The following is a 21,939-nucleotide window of genomic DNA, read 5'->3' as shown; positions in this document are numbered from 1 at the left end:
GTGTGCCCACATGGAGACTGATGGGGCTGGATGATAGGGTAGCTTTACTTAGGCATCCAAAAATGCATCAGTGGGTTCCACAAAAGACGGATCTCAGCAGGAAAATGGTAAGAAGGTGAATTCATCTTAATGCTGTCAAGACTGTTTATGAGCATGTGTGAAATCCCTCTCTAACCCTACCTCTGGAAGATGTGGCAAGAGATGGGAGGTTTTGCAAAAACAAGTTGAAGGATAAAATTAATGCTCGTGTTACTTGAGCATTAGTGTGGTCAGAGGATTGAAGGTCATGGTAGGGCACATAAAATAGCAAATTATTTTCAAGTAGTTTTTAACAATAACAAATGTATGTCAGAATTGTCTGGGAGCCCATGCTTGGGGCCAAGTCCTGAGATATTAGAGGATTTTAATACAATTAATAAAAAAAAATGTCTCCTACAGGCAAAAGAAGCACAAGATAAATTAATGGATATTCTTGTTTCTAAGCCAAATGCTCGGTTCCACACGAGTTGTTTCTGAATAACTCAGTGAAGAAGGAACGGCTAGTGGTAGGAGTTGCAGGAAACAAACAGATGGCATTTAAATATTTCATCAGCTCCCCACTCCCACCTACTTATTCAACTTTATTTTACTTTCATCTTCACTCTTCTACCCACCCCAATGCTCCTTGCTTCGGTCATACTATTCTTCTGAGTCTTTGTTCAAAGTCATTTTGCCCTAGGACTGTGGCTGCCAAGAGCCACTGGAGCCCTTCTTCTCAGTAAGTGCTGCTTGCTAGAGATCCAGAACAGGCAGCTGGAGGAGTGTCTTCAAAGCTGCCCAGCTCCACAGGAGCAGCACAGTCCTCCACTGTCCCTTTGCACCTCAAGTCTGCATAATATTAGGGCTTAAAACAAACAGTAACCTCGGAGGATTATTAGTTTGGAAAATCAAACAATAAACAAATTGAAATTAATTAATTCCCTATCAGGTAAACACTACATTAAGGTTGAAGCAAAACATGAAGAATTAGATGGAGTGATAATTTCAGCCTCTATAGTTAATTTTGTTTTTCTAAATTACTTTAGCATGTGTTGCCTTTACCAGTCTTGAAATTAAAGGCAAACAAATGCTTTTAATTTTTGTTGTTTTGTATTTGCTTGATATGTATTTGTGACTTATTTCACATGCCAGCTTTCTGTGGAAACCTGAAAACCCTATGAACTAACAACTAAATTTTGCTATTAAAGCATACTATATTGAAAAATGCTTTTATGCAGGAAGTAGAAGAAAAAATAATACCTCTTATTGGCAAATTTTGATCTAATCAATGCTTTATTAAGTGGTCTCCATTCATCATGGACACTACTCTAACTGTGGATCAATGTCCTGATTTGAAACGCATATCCTGTGATATGTGTTTCTGGGTTAAATGATGTTCCCCAAAATTCATCATCTGGAACCTCAGAATTTGACCTTATTTGGAAATGAGAAGGCCATGGGGAGAAGTACTGAAAAGAAAGCCATGTGAACGTGGAGGCACAGATTGCTAATATGTATATAAGACAAAGAACAGGAGCACGTTTGCAACCACATGCAAGGACGGGGGCATGAGACATTTTCTGTCTCACAGTCTTCAGAAAAAAACTAACCTTGTCAAACACCTTGAATTCAGACCTCTGAAAAGGGTAGTTCTGGTGAAGGCACAGATGAAAGTGAAGAGAACGGGCAAGAAAGCTTCTGCCATTTTAGAGAATACATGAAAATGCTCATCATAAAGGGAATGCTGGTAGATGTATGAATATTCCAAGTGCTTTAGTGAGTTTTCAGAAGGAGATGAGGAGCATGTTAGTGGACCTGTCAGGAAAGATGATTCCTGATTCTTGTTATAAAGGGGCAAAAACTTAGTTGAATTGTGTCCTAGTGTTGGGTGGAAGGTAGAACTTTGCAAGCGATGACCTTGGGTACTTAGCTGAGGAGACTCCCAAGCAAAATATGGAAAGTGTGGCTTGATTTGTCCCCACTATATATCATACAATGCAAGAGGAAAGAGGTAAGTTGAGAAACAAGCTATGAAGCAAAAAGGAACCAGTGTTTGATTTGGAAAATCCTCAGCCTACTCCTACTGTAAAAAAAAAAAAAAAAAAGGATTCACTGGAGAGAACTCCAGGACTGGCTGAATGTTTTGGGGATAAAGTAGGTGTGTGACTCAGGGGTTCAATGGCTTCTCTTAGGAACCCAGGAGTAGAGACAGGATTATCCAGGAAGAACCTGTAGAAAACTATCCAAGAAAAGGAATGACCTGTGGAAAATCCTGCTAATGGTATGGATCCTCTTGACGTGCATGAAAGACTGACATTTTTGAGATCTTTTTAACCAACTTGGACTGAAAGGGACAGAGATAGGATGAAATGAAGGGAGAATGACTTTAAGCGTGGTCCAGAGACCATGAGCAGTGGGAGACCTCCACAAACCCAGAGAGCAAAGCATCTGGACACAGAGAATTATTCTCAGGCCTTGAAACCTAATAGAACTTGCCTTGTTGAGTTGTGAACTTGCTTTGGACCAGTGAGCACTTTATTCCTTCCATGTTCTTCCTTTCAGAATCGGACTGTCTATTGGAGGCTTGTCCCGCCTACAGGAGGCAGACAACTCATCTTCCATTTTTACATGTCCCCAACTAGAGAAGAATTTTGCCCCAGCATAGATCATATCTAGAGTCTCAACCATACTTGATCCAGATTATTTAAATGATGGGATTTGAAACTTTTTGAATTTATATTTTGGGATGGTAGTACTCATACAGGAATGGGTTAAGAATTTCAGGGATGTTGGGACAGAATGAATGTCTATATGTGGGATAGATGTGAATTTGGGAAAGACAGAGAACACACTATATGTGGTTGTGTAGTATCTGCCTCCAAAATTCATGTCTTCCTGGAACCTAAGAATGTCACCATATATAGAAGTAGGATTTTTGCAGATACAATTGGTTAACATAAAATGAATCCATATAGGAGTAGGGTAGGCCCTAAATCCAGTGACTGGAGTATTTACAAGAAGGTCATGTGAAGGTAGAGGCAGATTGCTGTGATACATCTAGAAACTAAAGAACACCAAGGATTGCCAGTAACCAGAGGCTGGAAGAGAAGCATGAGACCATTTCCCCATCATCAGTAATTCCAGAAGGAACCAGCCCTGCCAACATCTTAAATTCACACTTTTAGCATCCAGAACTGTGAGAGAATGAATTTCTGTTGTCTTAAGCCATCTAGTCTGTGGTACTTTGTTATGGCATCCCCAGGAAACTATTATCCTCTCTCAAACAAAACATGCCATATATGCATTTTTTTATAGTCAACTTAATTTTATGGTAATGCTGAAATTTTTGTCTCTGCTGACAAACATTATTGAAAGCAACAAACATTGGGATGCCTGAGTGGCTCAGCAGTTTAGTGCCTGCCTTTGGCTCAGAGGGTGATCCTGGATTCCCGGGTTCGAGTCCTACATCGGGCTCTTTGCTTGGAGCCTGCTTCTCCCTCTGCCTCTCTCTGTGTGTCTCTCATGAATAAATAAATAAAATCTTTAAACAAAAAAGAAAGCAACAAACATTTATTGCACATTTCTGAATTTCCAGGCACTGTGCATTAATAAATCCCTGCAACTACTGTGAAACAGGCATTATTATCCCTAGTTTACAGGTTGGGACGTTCTAATCTGTATTGACATGGAGGGGTCTTATAATATTAAGTAGAAAAATAAGCATTTAAATACATATCTATTTAACTCATGTGTTTATAGTCTACCTATTAATGTATAATGAGAAAAAAATGAGTTATTCTAACATATAACAAGATTTTAACTCACATCGAGCAAAGAAAAGAACACTCATCCTTTACCAGTGTGCAATCTATATATATTTAATTTTCTTCTCCAACCCTGCAAGATGTTGCTCAATGTGTCATCAATCAGGATGAGCTTACAAATTCATTTAGAAGTGCAAGCACATTCAAGTGTGCCATATAGTCAATTCCTTTTTCAATGAGAGTTCTCTCTGACACCACAAACCTTTTGTGTTTAAGCGAGCCTAATGACAAGACCATTACTTCAGGTATTGACCAAAACTTGTAAATAGAAGAGCAATAGGGAGGTTCTTCTAAAGATGTTATTACAAAGTGGAAGCAAATGAACAAATGCATTACTCTCTTTTAAGTAGAATTTGCCTTTTGCTCTCTGTTAGTACATATTTGTGAACTTTAATGAGACTGATGTATGGCAAAAGTAATTCTTACCTTTTTAAAAGGAGCATCTGTTATACTGATGCTACCAACAATAGGGCTGTGACGGTTCATTAAAAGTAAAATAGGAGTGTTTGGGTTGAGCAGGAGGCCTGTGTGGCTCACCTCAAGCTTCAGCTGCATACAGCACTGGGATTCTACCTGCTAGGTATGTCAGGAGGACAGAAGACTGGAGAGGCTTCTGAGGGAGAATTTATTTTAAGGAATGATGGGGACACCCATCATTATTCCAATAGGAATCCTCTATTAACAAAACTTTGGCTCTAAAATGGGAGATGCATTAGTTTGCTAAGGCTTCCATAACAACGAAACACAGACTGGATGGCTTAATGCTACAAATTTATTTTCTCAAACTTCTGGATGCTGAAAATTTGAGATCAATATGCCATCCGGGTTGATTTCTTCTGAGGCCTCTCTCCATGGCTTGTAAACGGCCGTCTTCTCCGTGTGCCTTCATTGAGTGGTCCTCTGTCTGTATATGTCTGTCTCCAGACTTCCCCCTCCTACAGGGACATCCATCGTATTGGGATAGGGCCCACCCTAGTGACCTCATTTTACCTTAAGCCTTTAAACAATCACATCTGAAGTACTTGGGGTTAGAACTTCAACATATAAATTTGGGGCTTATACAATTCGACTCCCAATAGGAGAGCTGATTCTAAGCACAATGTTGTACTTGTCAAAAAATTAGTCCCTGACCCAGATGCACATAAATTTATATGGAATTCCTCTGGAGGGTTTGAGAGATGAAGACTACGAGGTGCTATAATAGCCCTATGAGAAAACAGAACAGCAGAAGTGAAGGAAGCATTCTATACTTCGACATTGGCCATAGTGCCTGTGGAAAATGCACTGGGTTCAGACGTTAGAGATGCTGAAGGAATAAAAAATTTCCACTGACTCTGGCAAAGACTTGGCTTTCAGCGGTTCTTTCCCTACCTATTGCTAAATCCAGTTAGTTGATGAGTAGCTGATAAACCATGGATTCAGTCCTGTGGGCCCCAAATCATGTTTTATGATTAACACAGCTTCGATTTATTAATCCTTTCAAGAATCTGGACAATGGAAATTCTCTGAAACAAAAAATGGACTTCGCCTGGCCATCCTCAAATGTTCTAGTAAAGTTTTAAGTGTCTTGCTGTCCGCAAAACCATACGGCTATTTCCAGGTTTCTATATTTTAATAAAAAGCTTGAGCTAATGGCTCTTTTTTTTCTTCTCCCACAAAGAACCACATTGGCTCTCTGAGGTATCCATTTCAGCAGGGATGCAAGTTTCTGGCAGAGGAAGAAGCAGCAACAATGCCCAACAAAAGTGCCAGCGGCAGCAGAAGAGATTGGAAAAAGTCATGCCAATGCCTGATGGAGACAGTGCATCCGTGGGGAACAGAATGTAAATCAAAGTGCCTTCCTACAGTTTTCCAACAGAGTGGTCTTGGCAGTAGGCATCCCTGTGGGAAGCTGAATCTGGAGATGAAAGGAGGGTAGAATGTAGAATCCATGTGCTTGGTTATAGGCCTTAGCCGTGAGTATATATAAAGTAACTTTGGGAATAAAGGTATGTTTTAAGATACTTTAACAGGGACTGAAGTGTCACTGACAGCAAGATGAGAGAACAGTTGTCACAAATGGGCCATTTCCACTCGTGACCTAGGGCGGCAACTTTGTATGATTAGTATGAATGATGCTTTCTAGAGTTGTGTTCTAGGGACCATTCTGCCAATTTCTACTTTCTATTCTACATTATTCTATATTCTTTGTATTCCATAGACATGGTTCAGGGCAACTGCTCATGTCCATGATCTTTGACCCAATTTTAAGTACTAATTTGGGTCGCCCTTAAGAAACACCTTAGATGTACGTATTAATTTTTCTAGCTTATAATGTATTTTCACATGTAGAATTACATTTTTATCTTTTTACCCTCACAAACTCTATGAGGTAAACATTTTATTCATAGCTAATGGGAAATAAATCTAGGAGTTATTTTGCTATTTCTACCATAGTATCGTAATAACACAATTCCTAGCACATAGTAAATGATCAGAAAATGCCTGATAATCATGGAATTACTCTTTCATTATATAAACCTATGAAAAATGTATGTTCAAATAAAGATTTAATTATGATAAAATAGATGTTTTAGATCTTCATGGATACAATGACTGTATTCATGGTCAGCCATACAAGTAAGAATTGTGGAGAGTCCTGTGTTTTCTAATTTCATGAAGACAAAAAAGATTCCAGCGTTTCTGAACTGCACCATACTCAATGGCAAGTAAATGATATTGTACTTTTTTTCTTCCAGTAGGACCAATAAGGGGGAGAGAACTAGAAAATGGCTTTCCCATTTTAATATTAAAATCCATCCATTCATTCAACAAATACGTATCGAACGCATACTATGTTCAAGTGTTGTTCTTGATGCTGATGAATTGTCATTGGAAGAAAAGATCCCTGCACTTAGGGACTTTAGAGTCTGTATTTAATTACTTCCTCTTAGGTTTTGCATTATAGTGATTTAACTTTGGAAATTATCATGTAGTTACTTATATAATTTTATAGTTAAAGATAATGTATGAGTCATACTTGTCTTCTTGCAAATGTCAAAACTCCAACACAAACTGACTAAAGGAGAAAAAAGAAGAGTGTGTTGGGTAAACATGGCTGAATGAATACACAAACTCATGTTGAATCAAGAGGTCTCTGTCTTTCTCAGTATTTATTTTATTTTCCTCTGCATTGGCCTTGTTTGCTGGAAGGTTGTCTAACACAGGGACTTCTAGACCTCCAGGCCTTCATTCTACCAGTTTAGTAATCCCCAGAAAAGGATGTCTTTTTTCTTTTTTATTTTTTTAAGCTATTATTTATTTATTCATGAGAGACACAGGGAGGGGCAGAGACACAGGCAGAGAGAGAAGCATGCTCCCTGTGGGAAGCCTGATGCAGAACTTGATCCCGGGACCCTGGGATCACACCCCGAGCCAAAGGCAGACACTCAACCACTGAGCCACCCAGGTACCCCGAAAGTCTCTTTTCTAACGAAAGTCCCAGGAATTATTGTTGCTGTCTCATAATTGGTCTCTATGTCCATTAATGAATAAATCACTGACATTCAGGCAATGGCTTCAACTCCTATGCCAGTGGAGGCACTTGTCTGATCTGAACAACATAAACTCTTAATAGATTGAAAAAATGGTGTTTTGTTACCGAAAAAAGCAGAATTTAGTGATGCATATTGAAATTAAGTGACTTTTTACAGTGAAATTAAGTGACTTTGGAAACAGAGCCAAATTAGGTCTTAGATCTCTGAGTCCTGGGCCAGAATTTTTCAATTGTACTTCACTGTCAGTTTTTATTATGGAGAGTAAATAAGATCATGAGCTTAATTGTTCCTTGAAAAAGTAATAATGTGCTGAATAAATAGCTATTATACATGATCCCTAGGCAATAATCTTGAAAGTTCCAGATGTCCTGATTTAATTTGTACATTTAAAGTGCATTCAATCTGAGTGAATGTATTAGTAAAGTTATTTGGGAAATATGCTATAATTAGTGGTTTTTTATTCAGTGGGTCTTGATAATGACTATTTGAAGATAATAATAATCTTCTGGACTAAGACAATGAAAAGTTCTCTCTAAAGTAAAGACTGAGAAGTGTTAGGGCAACATTTCCATTCCAGTAGGGCTTCAGGGCTGTCCCACGAAGCTCTTTAAAATGGCTATTTGGTCTGTTTACTCATCTCTTTCCAGGCTGAGTCCTGTGGAACTTCACCACAATCAACTCCTTGGTTAGGCAGCTCTCTTCTCAATTCTCTGACCTGCTGTTTTACAGGGGAAAGTATTCCTCTTTTATTGTTTCTGTAAGAAGAACCCTATATTTTATCTTTTCTTAAAATATATTTTATTTTTTTGACAAGAGACATGTATGGCCTATTAATTTTTTTAAGATTTTATTTATTGATTGATGAGAGACACACAGAGACAGGCAGAGGGAGAAACAGGCTCCCTATGGAGGGCCCCACACGAGATTCGATGCCAGGACCCCAGGATAACACCCTGAGGCAAAGGCAGACACTCAACCACTGAGTTACCCAGGCATCCCATGTATGATCTATTAAATCCCAATTAGGAAACATCCCAAACCTAAAACCGGTTCTTTCTTTGAGGAAAAGGGAAAACTTAATATTAAAAATTTCTGTAGAAGTGAGAAGAAATGTTGTGTTCCATTCTTTTAACATACCAAAGCAAAGAGAAAACGCAGTAGTGTTTTCATATTAAGAGAGTTTGAATCACTTATAATAATAATCATATGTTATAATTTTTTGGAAAATATAAGTACTTTTTCTATTGTAAATTAAGAGGTTTTTAAGAAATATGTTGGAAATTTAACTTTCTTAACATAAACATGGCCTGTACATAATATTTATATAATCCAAATTCATTAGTCTAAAGGGAGCATTTGCTTAAAAAACTGGTCTTACTATAATTAAACTTTGGCAAGCCAGAACGTTGATGAATTAAGTAATAGAGTCCTAAATATTTAGAAGAGAAAGTGACCTAAGAAATGTTAGGTCTCTCCAAAACATTTTATAGTTCAAAAAACTAGTCAGAGTAATGATTTATCCAAGTATGTAATTAAAAATATCAATTTTCAAGTACATCGTAGCATACATACTGTTCAAGTTTGTTTCAAGTATATAACAATTACCTGTTAATTGTTTTATTTGTTAGCATGTTGAATTTTTTCCTATAAATTATTCAAGATGAAATCATTTCCTAAGAAACTTCAGTGTTTCAGAAGTTTCCTCCTTTATTTTCCATGAAATCATCCCATAGCCACATCATTTATGAGAAATGAACACACACTCTATATTCAATGAAAGCTGGAGGAGCTAACACTCAAAGTACAAAATGGATGGAAAGAATGTCCATAACAGTGGATATTCATCAGGGACAGCACACAAGGGTGAAAGTAGTTAAGGTATCTTATGGGGTCACTTGGGTAGCTCATTTGATTAAATCGGCCTTTGGCTTAGGTCATCATGATCCCACATCCTGGGATCCAGTCCCATATTGGGCTCCCTGCTTCTCCTTCTCCCCCTCCTCCCACTTGTGTGTGCACTTTCTCTTTCTCAAATGAATGAATGAATGAATGAATGAATAATTAAATAAATAAATAAATAAATAAATAAATATAAATAAATGAGTAAAATCTTTTTTTAAAGGTATCAAACAGATAATACCACACTTGCAGTTCACAAGGTCCAGCAAAAAAGCAGTCTTTGAGGAAAAAGCAAAATACTTAAGGTAAGGTGCAAAAACAATATCTTTACTACAACAATGGCATCAAGAGGGAATTGGCTAGAAGCAGATGACACAGGACTAAATGAGAAATATCAACAACCATAATCGGGAAATCATTTGATCTGTGAGAATAAGAAAAAAAATGGTTGCTTGGAGTGATGGGGAAGGAACTATACTGTTGCTTATTATCATTGACAAAGAGTAGAATCTCAAAACTCCTAGGTTAAAATTCCTGGATCATAGGGGCTTCTGGGTGACTCAGTCAGTTAAGTGGCTGACTCTTGGTTTCAGCTCAGTTCACAATCTCAGGATCATAATATTAAGCCCTAAGACAGAGTCTGCTTCAGATTTGCTTTTTCTCTCTCTCCTTCCAGCTCACATGTGTTCTATCTCTCTTTATCTATCTCAAACAAGCAAACAAATAAATAAATAATAAATAAATATTTTTTAAAAACCCTAGATCATAGAAAAATCTCCAGTTAGCCTGAAACACATCCTTACACCATCTGAAATATAAACTTTCTGTAAAAAAGGGATTTAACAGGAGAAGAAGGGAGAGAGGATAAGATAGTGTCACCATTGGACAGACAAAACAGTAGCCTAAATATTTCTTCTTAGATTATAACAACTAAATAATAATATCAGAAAGGGAGACAGAACATGGAAGACTCCTAACTCTGGGAAACGAACTAGGGGTGGTGGAAGGGGAGGAGGGTGGGGGGTGGGGGTGACTGGGTGGTGGGCACTGGGGGGGGCACTTGACGGGATGAGCACTGGGTGTTATTCTGTATGTTGGCATATTGAACATGAATAAAAAATAAATTTATTATTAAAAAAAATAATCACCACCCAGAAATAACAAACAAACCTGAAGACCCTCCTTACTGAGAGATTTTTAGGCAAAGTGTTGAAGGTATGGCCTGGTTTCTCCATACTGTTTCTAGTAAAATGGAAGATGAAAGAGGTAAGTTCAAGGAAACAGAATTTGAAGATTTGGGAAATTCTATTTATATTACAAAAAAGAGAAAGCATATTCTAGAGAGAAGAACAAAGATGTGGCTGGAAAATCCTTTGTTAAAGAGATCATGGGTGGAGCAGAAGGGATGATTGGAGACATTCTAAGCAAGGGAAGGATTCAATATGCCATGGCCAATGTCAAGATGCATGTAGTTGGGAGTGCAGCCTTTGGGAGTTGAGACTGACCTGTGGCCAACAGCCATCAAGAATATGGGGACCTCAGTCTTAAAACCATGAGGAACTGAATTCTGTCATTAAGAATGAACTTACAAATATATTCTTCCCCAGAATCTTAATATAAGAACTCAGTCAAGCTGACATTTTTAACAACATATTAATTATTCTATCAGAAAATGTTAGGAACATCAAAAAAATTAGGAACATATCAAAAGATAGTATGAGAAAAAAATAAATAGAAATACCATGTATATGCAAATATAAATTAGATTTTTTTAAAAAATTTTAAAATAACTATATTTGTTATGTTTAAAAATAGATAAACATATAATAAAAAGACAAACTGGAGAATTTCATTAGAAAACTATAAACAGTTAAAATTCTAGACTTGAGAATTATAATATGTAAAATCAGAAACTCTTGTTACTTTGGCTTAACAGCAAACTGGAAACAATAAAACAAAATTAAGAATTGACAAAATAGAAAATATACAAACTGAAGCACAGATAAGTGAACTAAAAGGACAAATTGAAAGCATTAGATTAAGGTGGGAGAAAGTGAAAAGTCTTACTGAAGTTTAATGAGAAAATCAGGACAAAAGCAAGAGAATGGGACAGAAATAAAAGTTAATGAGCATACATTTTTTAAAAATGTAATAAATCCAGATTCAAAAAACTTTGAAGCCCTTAGCAAGATAAATATAAAGAATAATCAATCTAGAAACATCATAAGACTGCTAAAAATCAAATCAGTGGCAAAATTTTTTCCCTCAACTTTATTGAGGCATAACTGACAAAATGTGCATGTATCTTAGCTACACAATGTGATGATTTTATATATATATATATATATATATATATATATATATATAGTAAAATGTTACCACAATCAAGCTAATCATCAAATCTGTCACCTTACATTGTGTGTGTGCATATCAAGAATACTTAAGATCTACTCTCTTAGCAAATTTCAAGTATGCCATACAGTATTATGGGTATCTCTTTGAGGTAACATATTTCATTTCCTTTGCAAATAATATCTAGAGGTGGAATTGCTGGGTCATATGGTAGTTTTATTTTTATTTTTTGAGAAACCTCCATACTGTTTTCTATAATGGCTGCATTGATTTACATATTCCCCAGCAATGTGCAGGGGTTCCCTTTTCTCCATATCCTTCCCTACACTTGTTATCTTTTGTCTTTTTTATAACAGCCCTTCTTACAGGTATGAATGATATCTCACTAGGGTTCTGAATTTACATTTACATTAATTTACATTTCCCTCATAATTAGTGATGTTGATTAGTGACAGTATTAGCTCCAGTGTTCGAATTCTGTTCCCAGTAAGCTGTTATTTTATGTGTGCTTCTCTCACTAGTTTGTCCTGTGACCTTAATTCTCTGATGGATTAGGAAGATTTATCATTTTTCAGTTTCTTCAGCTTTTTTCTTTTTATGAGGATAGAAATGATGGCTTCCAAGTTCCTTACTCATCAAAGCTAGCTTTGGAAGACTTCATCTCTATTTTTGAAGGATATCTTTGTTGGTTATAGAATTTTGAATTAGAATTTTGTATCATTTTCCTTCAATCCCTTAAATTATAGGTTATTGTCTAGTTTTTGAACATTTTTACTGAAAAAATAAGCGTCAATCTTTTTCTGAAGGTAATATATCTTCTTCTATCTACATTTAAGATTTTGCCTCTGGCTAATTCACCAGCTTCAATCTAACTGTATATCCTGTAGCAATCCTGTGATCCAGCTGTAAGCCTGCTCAGCCATGGCCCAGGGACCAATTCTCCATGTTCAGGAACCCAGCAATAGACACACACATTCATACCCCTGAAGTCAGTAACATGGAAATGCTTTCCTGCAATTGAGGAATTACTGGAGACTCGGTGTGGACTAGCTCAAGAATTGAAAACTCCAGAGGTCCCAGCCTTCTCTATGTTTTATCTCCAGAAACCTAACCATATTCTCATTCTGAAGAATGCAGAAAATCCTCATGTGTCCAACAGGGGAGGGAAAGATATCATTTTGAAATAAGTCTAGAGTATTCTTTCCTTCATTATATTCCTGTAACAGAGACAAGGCGTCAACGTGAAAAGTTTTCCTAAAGTATTAACTAGCAGGGGGAAGGGCAGCCCCCAGTACTCTTTCTTTCTTACCCAGGAAGGAATGAGGAAGCAAAGAAGCATTTGTGAAAGTCATATCTCAGGGATATAGGCACACTAAAAGGCCAAGGTTTAATAATAAAAATTTAGAGATTTTTTTCTTCCCTCCCAACACTTATATCCACATCAGTGGGGCATCTGTACAATAATAGATGATTAAAACTGAAAGAACTGCAAATCTTAGACCTTATTTAAGAAGTCACTAGAGAAACCCAAAGACAACAGTGGAGACAAACACTAATACACCAGAGGAAATTCTAGTTTCTGACATAGCTTCAACAAAGGTAAACACAGGCTAACTTCTAGCCAGATAAATAAAACTTCACATCAAAAGCCCGTTTACCTCAGTTCCTTTTACCTGGAACATCATACCAAGCTTTAAACAAAAATTATAAGGAATACTAAAAGGCAAAAAGGAAAATGAAAAAAAAAAAAACCACTGTGTGAAGATATAGAACAGCATTAGAATCCCACATATGGCAAAGATTTTAAATTCCAGATGTAATAATTTCAAAATAACTATGATTAACATGCTAAGATCTGTAATGGCAAAAGTAGGCAGTATACAAGAATAGATGGATAACATAAGCAGAGAAATGAAAACTCTATAAAAGAATCAAAAGGGAATTCTAGAAATCAAAGAACTAAAGCAAAAATATAAAATGTAAAATTGTAAAATTTCTGGAAGACAACATAGGAAAAATCTAAGTGACCTTGAGTTTGTCAGTGAGTTTATTTTTTTTAGAAGATTTTATTTATTTATTTGAGAGAAAGAGGGAGGGAGGGAGGGAGGGAGAGAGAGAGAGAGAGAGTGTACAAAAGGGGGAGTGCAGGAGGAGCAGAGGGAGATGTTGAAGCAGACTCCCTGCTGGGCAGGGAGCCTAACACAGAGCTCAAGCAATGACTCTGGAATCAGGACCTGAGCTGAAGGGAGATGCTTAATCAACTGAGCCACTCAAATGCTCCTGGCAATGAGTTTAGATACAAACCACAGCAACAACATAATCCATGAAAGAAAAAAAAAATGCAACAAATTGAACTTTATTAAAATAAGACATTTCTGCTCTGTGAAAAACACTGTAAAGGTAAAGAGACAAGCCTCATACTGGGAGAAATATTTACAAGATAAGTATCTGATAAGGGACTTGTATACAACATATACAAAGAACTCTTAAAATTCAACAATAAGAATACACATAACCCAATTTAAAAATGGAAAAAAAATAAATCTGAAATTATGGATTGTAATCTTATTGTTTAAAGGAGGTTTGAAATCTGACTGTTAGCTCTTCAGGTCACTACTTACTAGCTGAGATATTCCCCCCCAAAAAAGCTATTAAATCTCTCTGAATCTCAATATCTCTTTTTAAAAAGTGACCATGATAAAAAAAAAAAGTGGCCATGGTAACTACTTCAGAGGTTACTGAGTGAATAGTAAAAGAGACACATTATATCAGTGTAGTTAGTGTGGCTATAAACAGTGATTCCAACCAAATAGCAGTAGTGTCAATATTTATTTCCTGTAGACTCAGTTTTGTCATTAGTAAAATAACTCCAAGAAAACACTATTGTCTCTGTAAAAACAATCCTTATAAATAATATTTAATTTAATTCAGTCTAGTGTTCCCATGACATATCCATTAGGACAAGAAGCCACTGAAAATTCAGAAATTGGATAAAACTATATTAAAATAACCCCTGCAGCATTTGTATGTGCTTCAACAACTATTACCCTTAATTACTTTAAGGTATTACCTTTAATCACTTTAACTAATACCCTTATATATAAATTTTAAGACATGACTTCAACACTATTGATGCTGTAGTTCTTGGCGTAGAGAATTTGATATTTTCTGCCTGGATATCTTATCGTCTTTGTCCAGTTTTCTGTGGGTCAAGTATCTGGATGTGACTTAGCTGAGAACTGTAGGCTCAAAGTCTATCATAAGGTTGTTCTCAGGCTGTCAGCTGTGTCTATGATCTTATCTGAAAGATTCATCACAAGGAGGAAGTTCTGCCTCCAAGCTCACTCATGTGGTTGTTGGCAGGACTTGACTCTTCACCCTGTAGGTTTATCTACAGGGTTGTCAGATAATATGGTCATCGATTTTCCCAAGGGTAAGCAATCCAAGAGAAATTGTGGGACAGTATGTCTTTTTTTATAAGCTAATCTTAGAAGTGACATTCCAATACTTCTACATTTTATTCAATATAAGCGATACAGTTAAGTCAAGCCTACACACAAGAAGAAGGAATTACACAGGGCATGGATATCAGGAAGGAAAGATTATTGGGGACCATCTTAGAACCTTTTTACCCTAGTGCTTGCCATATACTCTTAGATGAGACTTAAAATGACATCATACTAAGTCACAATGGGATAACTTGGCTGACCAAATTGGAAGAAATAAGAACATGAACACTATAAACTCTTTTAAATATTATACCCAAGTTTACTGAATGGTCTGTAGAGGCTGTAAAAATTATTACTGTTAATCGTTAAGAAATAAAAACTAAATGGGAGGTTCTGGAGGGAGGCTACAAGAAAATGTTATATTTTTTAAAAGTATGCAATAAGTATAGAAGCTTCCTAGAAACAAGATACTGAAAAGCTTGACATTGATGCTTTTTAAAATATTTGAAGAATTCAGAAATAATAACAGATCACAGGAAACCATCATGTGTTCTCTAAATAGAAACAGAGAAATCTGTTTCTTCTCTTCCTCCTCTTCCCCTTCCTCCTCTCCTCTTCCTCCCCCCTCCTCTTCCTTCTTCTTCTTTTTCTTCTTCATAAGATGATTGAATATGAAATTAATAACATTGTTATTGGCTCTACTATTGATTAAAAATATACCAATAACATTGGTTAATTACTGATAATCTTTCACACTCTGATAAAGTGAAAAAAGTTTGCTGTCATCAGTACTCTATCAAATACTTTTTATTAATAAAGTTTAGGAGTTCTAAATTAAATTTTCAAGTGATACAGAGTTATGTTCCAATAGAAAATTCAGCTACAAAATGTTAATGGATTTGAACAATGAACCAGATCAAAAGTGGATATTAATAGAAGTGAAAACAAAATTTTAAACTAGTTTTAGGGATCCCTGGGTGGCGCAGCGGTTTAGTGCCTGCCTTTGGCCCAGGGCGTGATCCTGGAGACCCAGGATCGAATCCCATGTCAGGCTCCCGGTGCATGGAGCCTGCTTCTCCCTCTGCCTGTGTCTCTGCCTCTCTCTCTCTCTCTCTCTCTCTCTGTGACTATCATAAAAAAAAAAAAAAACAAACTAGTTTTAAAGTAGAATTTTATTACAGGAATGCGGCTGAAAATGTTTTATGAAAAATATATTTTGACGAGCCAGGCCTACCATGAAAAAAAAACAGAAGTATTGAGAAAATCATTTAGTTGAATGATAAATTAGACACTAGGAGGCAGTGCTGTGGCAGGTTGTAAAGGAACCTGCCTTAGCTGCAGAGAATGACAGAAATTTCCTATTCCAAGAGAAGAAACCCAGATGAGAAAGGGACTGATCCTTGATCTGGATCAGTGTTTCTCAAAGTTTTTGATCCAGGATTTCTTCATTCTTTAGAAATCGTTAAGGAACCTAAAAAGTTTTTGTTTACAAAGGTCAAATCTATTGATATCCATCCTATAAGAATTAAAAAATAATAATAACTATTTTTCCAAAACAAGAGAAAACTTTAAAGATATTATTGATATTATTTTATAGTTTTGCAAATCAGCATACGATCTGGGTTAATAGAAAACACCTGGATTCTCATATCTGCTCCGCATTCAATCTGTTGCAGAGTATGTTATTTTGATTTAAATATATGAGGAAAATCCAGCTTCAAACACAAATGTTGTTAGAAAACTGAAGAGTATTTTGATAGTTTTTTTATATAATTAAGAATATTTTTCTTTGTTACTATGCTCAAACTGGAGAAGTGGTACTTTCTTAAAGGTTAGTCATAATGCTGATCATGAAGTCACATCTCTGAACTTTTCATGCTCTATTACACTGAAACCCATTGGTCCATCTTGTATTTTGAATGTAACCTTTTATGTGATTAATCACTTGGATAATGTTTCATTGAATGATGCAGATCTTCCAATAATGACATATTTCTTTTCAAAAATACTAAAAATTAAATCATTCATTTTTTATCATTACTAATCTCATCAGAAAAGTCTTTATGTTGAGAAGCCATCAAGCTCATGATGATAGCTCTCTGTTTTCCAAATTTCTAATGTTTTACTGAAAAGTTCAAATTTTGTCATTAACCATTAAGTTCAATTGTTGTCTTTGAAGGAATAGATTTGTTTAATTTATATTCAAGAAAATGTTTGTTGAATATCTGAGACTGAACAAACATACTTGGTCTTTCTACATAGTTCTTTCAAATAAAATGGTATGTCACCAAAAAAAAAAAAAAAAAAGGCTGGATCTGCTCACAACTCAAACAACTGCACAACTGCTTCTCTTCCAGATGACCACAGTGATTCAAATCAAAGCTTTATGCTTAATTTCCATTTCATCATATAGAATATTGAAAAAATATTGCTAGATGGTTGACATTTAATATACTTTTCACTGCTCAAAGATATTCTTAAAATGATTTTTCTTTCTGTTCTGGTTTCTTCTTACTTCAGGTTTGTTGCTGTGAAGAATTTAATGATTACTGGCACTGTTAGGCCATTACTTTGACTCATGGTTAAAGGCCTGGAGCTTTATGTGCCATTGCTTTCAAACTATATGCCATCACGGCAAAAACGCAAATAGCATCTTAGTATCGTTAGGAAAATTGTCTTATCCTCCTGAATATACCTAGAACAAACAGTATTGAGGCCACCTAGATGTCTATAGACTATACTTTGAGAAGTGTTAATGTTAATTTTTAAATTATGAAAGACTTGAAGACTAATGCTGCTATTGTACTGTTGGATAGAGTACTTTTTATTAAAGTGGTCAATGACAAAGAAACTCAGAGCATCAGTCTGCAAATTTGGACTTTCACAAAACAAATGTAACACATCACATTGGTCCGACTTAATTTTTTATGTTTTGGGAGCGATCATGGAATTAGTGCCAATTAGGGCTGTTTTAAGCCTGGAATTCTTGCTTGAAGACTTGGGGAAAGTTGTGCAAGTGTTTTAACTCTATAATGATTTGAATGTGTACTTTATCTTCATTATACCATTGAAAGGGGAGCAATCAAGATTTAGACCAAGCTACTTATCTTAATAAATGAGATTTTTTTCAACTTTTATTAAAGTTTTCGCTATTTGTAGTAAAGAATAAATTTGTAGATATAATCTCTAGAGCCATAATTATATTTTCATAGATTTTTGGTCTTTATTCTGATTTAGTGGGCTCTGAGGAGACCACCAAAATTGTTCAGTATGCTACAGCTCCCATGGGAGGCGATCCTATCCTGTTGACCAATATGTAAATTAATTCACTTGAGCCATGGGGTGTTCACATGTAATGCAATGCATCTAGGTCTGACTTTTTCTCATATCTTGTTAAATGTATTTGTCTTGATTATTTTGGATTCAGTACATTTGAAAATTAGTAGCTATATAGTTTAAACTGTTATTTTATGAGATATTTTTTCTTAGTTCACTTACGTACACCCAGCCAGCATTTTTATATTTGCATGTCCTTTTTAAAATTTAGGAGGGAATCACTATCAATCGTCTATTAAATATGGAGTAGATAAGCTTACAAGTTGTCTGGAATCATCTCATAAGAGAATACATGAAATAAATGACTGAATTCTCCACAGAGAAAACTAAAGGGAAATATCAGAATTTTATTTAAAAACATTGAAATATTTGAGATTTTGTGTTATTATAGAGATAATACATAAAAGCAATAATGGGAATTAAAAGATATAGTTTGGACTTTTCTAGTAAACATTATAGTAATGAATGTATGTGAAAAAAATTATAATTAGTTTATGTTTCAAAAACCACTTTCTATGTGTTTTATCTATTAATTGATTTAATTCGCACAAGTCTACAAGTTAGGTATTTTTTTAATCTCTGATTTTTAAATAAAGACATTGAGATACAGAAAGAATTACTAATTTCCCAAGATCAAATAACTATAGCAATAGTGGAGCCAGACTTCAGGATCAGGCAATCTGATCTCTCAGAAGTCTTTAAACTTAACCTTCATGCTCTTTTTAAAGGAAAAATTGCTTGAAAGTGACAATGAAACACTAAGAGAATACTAACAAGATTATTTCCTTGTCCAGAGATACATAAAGTATGGGAGAATGAACATCCTCTTTCCCTTAAGAAAGCTTCAGGGAGGGGGGAAAAAAAAAAAAGAAAGTCAGGTCTTAGCCTCAGGAAAGGACAGGAAAGGAGAATTCTGTGAAGAGTATCAGGTTAAAGGAGGATCTCTTTATAATGAAAAGGGTTTTAGAGATCACTCTCGAGGCGGTTGAGAGGAAGCATAGGCCAGCATATAAGAATATCAGTTGTGTAAAATTTACAAGGCTGTGAAGTATGGTACTATTATCAGGTTGACTGGAGATCTGCTGACACCTGGCTGTGTACAGCACTTGCTTAGGATTCTATGTAGAATTTTGAAGAGCTGGGTTGTTGACTCTGAAAGGTTCCTCCTCTGATGACCAGGGAATACTCCTCTTGGATAAATCAATGGCTAGTACATAGCTGTATATTCTATTTCTAGTGGCTTGTTTGCTTATTTGATTTTATTATGTGTCTCTTTTAAAGTCTTGCATTGCTGTATTTCTTTTTTAATTATATGTAAAATTAAATAAAGATAATATGTAAAGATGGCATAACTACAAGGATACAATTAATACACATATGTCCACTATTCAAAAGTTAAGAAAAAGTTTTATATTTACTTCAGATCATTTGTTCTCTTGTTTCAAAGAAATAATAACTTACAAATGAAGCTGAAATCCTCTATGCTCTCCTTACATAGCTCCTGTGGTTTTTTGTTTGTTTGTTTGTTTCTGTCTCTAGTGGAAACCACTGTTGGGTGTTTTTTTATTTGATTTGAGTCCACACTCTGTCTTTGCATTAACTCTATATAAAGGTACTATACACTTTATTTAAAAAATACCACATAATTCATTAAAATTTCTGCATATTTATGTATACTTTTATAGCAAACAAAAATTAATTAGTTAAGTACTGAATAAATTGTGGCTAAAAATTGTTAAGAGTAAGAACTCTAGGGAGCAAATTATAAAATATTATTGAAAATCATTAAGGAAGGTTTGAATAAATAAAAAGATATTCCTGTTTGTGAATAGTAAGGCCCAATATTGAAAGTATTAAATTTTTCCAAATTTAAATATAATGATAATATAATTACAGTCAAAATCCCAATAGCTTTTTAGGAGGAGGTGTCTTGATAAATTGGTTCTAAAATTCTTACAGAAGTATAAAATTAATATCATCATTACCCAAAACAGTTCTGAAAATAGAAAAGATATTGAAGGCACTGAGATATTCTCATAACAAATCATTGAGTATGATAATTTTTCACTGGGTAAACATTGCCAGTTGTTTTTCAAAGAAATACATGTCAACTTGGTAAAAGAAAGAAAAATCAGTGAGGAAGGATGTACTATTTAATGAACTGAATTGAAGTAACAACCTTCTGTCAGAAAATAGAATAAATTCCTTTCTCATATTAGGCATCAAATAAGTTCTAGTTGGGATAAACATCTAATGTTTGTTTAATGATATACAGATACTTATTAGTCTTGAAATATATAAGATATATATATATATATATATATATATATATATATATATATATCTTAGGACACCTAGGATAAATATGGTATCTAGGCAAAATATAAAACAAAAATCAGAATGAAAAAAATTAATATATTTGATTATATAAAGTGTTAAACATTTTTACAACAAAATATTACTTATGCAAAGGTAAATAAAAGGGAAGTTTGGAACAAGCTATTTTCCACAAATCTAATAGAGAAAATATTAGTGTCAATAATATTAGTGTCAATAATATTAACAATAATAAAAAGTGAGGAAATGATCAAGAATATGTATATATTTCAAAGAGAATAAAATATAAATGTCTAATAAACAACTAAAGAGCTATCTAACCCAGTAGTGATCAGAGACCTGTGAATTATAGCAGCAAGACCCAATTTTACTCCCATAAGATAGGGAAAAAATGTTAAAGATCTAACAATATGAACTATTTATAAATATATAGAGAAGTAGAAAATCTTAAGCACTGTTGATCACTGTATAAATCATAACAACTTTGGAAAGCAACTGACAATTTTTAAGTGTGAAAATAAGCACACTGTATATTCAGGTATTTTACTTCTTGTATAGGATCTAGAGAAATTCCTTGCTTGTGTACAGAGAGAATGTTTAACAGTATTATTTCCCATTTTTTCATTTGGGGACATAAGTACTTAGTGTCTCAAATACCACATAGGTTTTGACAGAAACAAGATTACTGCTACTTGTATCTGAACTTAAAACCCTATGGGCCCAGATCCATTGCCAGTCCATGGTATGTGTATCTTTAAAATTTATGATGTTATGTATCTTTAAATTTTTTAAGCTACTGTTGGCTCTGAAAAGCTATGAATTTACAGTGATATTTTAAATGGATATTCAAGCCATCAAATTTTACTTAATTTTAATGAAATAACTCTAAAAATTTGATCTTTAGAACATAGAGCCCCTTATCATAGTAAGACATAACAAATAGCATTTATTCAGAGATTACAGGAAATATGTTGGACTTTATTTCCCTATTTGAATTATGAGTTTGATTGCATATAACAGAAACCTTGATTAATGTTACTTTAAGGAGATAGACATTTTGTTATGTGATACCAAGGAGTCCAGAGATAGCCAGCTTATAAGATTGATACAATGGGTGAACAGTCATGGACAATATATCTCCAAATCTCTAAGATATTTCTTGTCCCCTTGTCATAAAATGGTCCTTTT

General features: G+C 34.9%; 1 long non-coding RNA gene across 3 annotated transcripts in view; it reads left to right on the top strand.

Moving 5' to 3' along the window:
- The window catches only part of LOC112926632 (uncharacterized), a 335,174-nt gene that overhangs the window by 286,214 nt on the left and 27,021 nt on the right, over window positions 1-21,939 (top strand). For 2 of the 3 annotated variants that reach the window (XR_003236379.2, XR_012000391.1), the window contains exon 3: window positions 5,503-9,582. This is a non-coding gene — a long non-coding RNA (uncharacterized lncRNA). The remainder of the gene's footprint in view (window positions 1-5,502; window positions 9,583-21,939) is intronic. The other variant, XR_012000392.1, reaches the window with a different exon arrangement.

Source organism: Vulpes vulpes, chromosome 3 (genome assembly GCF_048418805.1).
Source record: "Vulpes vulpes isolate BD-2025 chromosome 3, VulVul3, whole genome shotgun sequence".
NCBI lineage: Eukaryota > Metazoa > Chordata > Mammalia > Carnivora > Canidae > Vulpes > Vulpes vulpes.
This window is presented reverse-complemented; position numbering and strand designations above follow the sequence as displayed.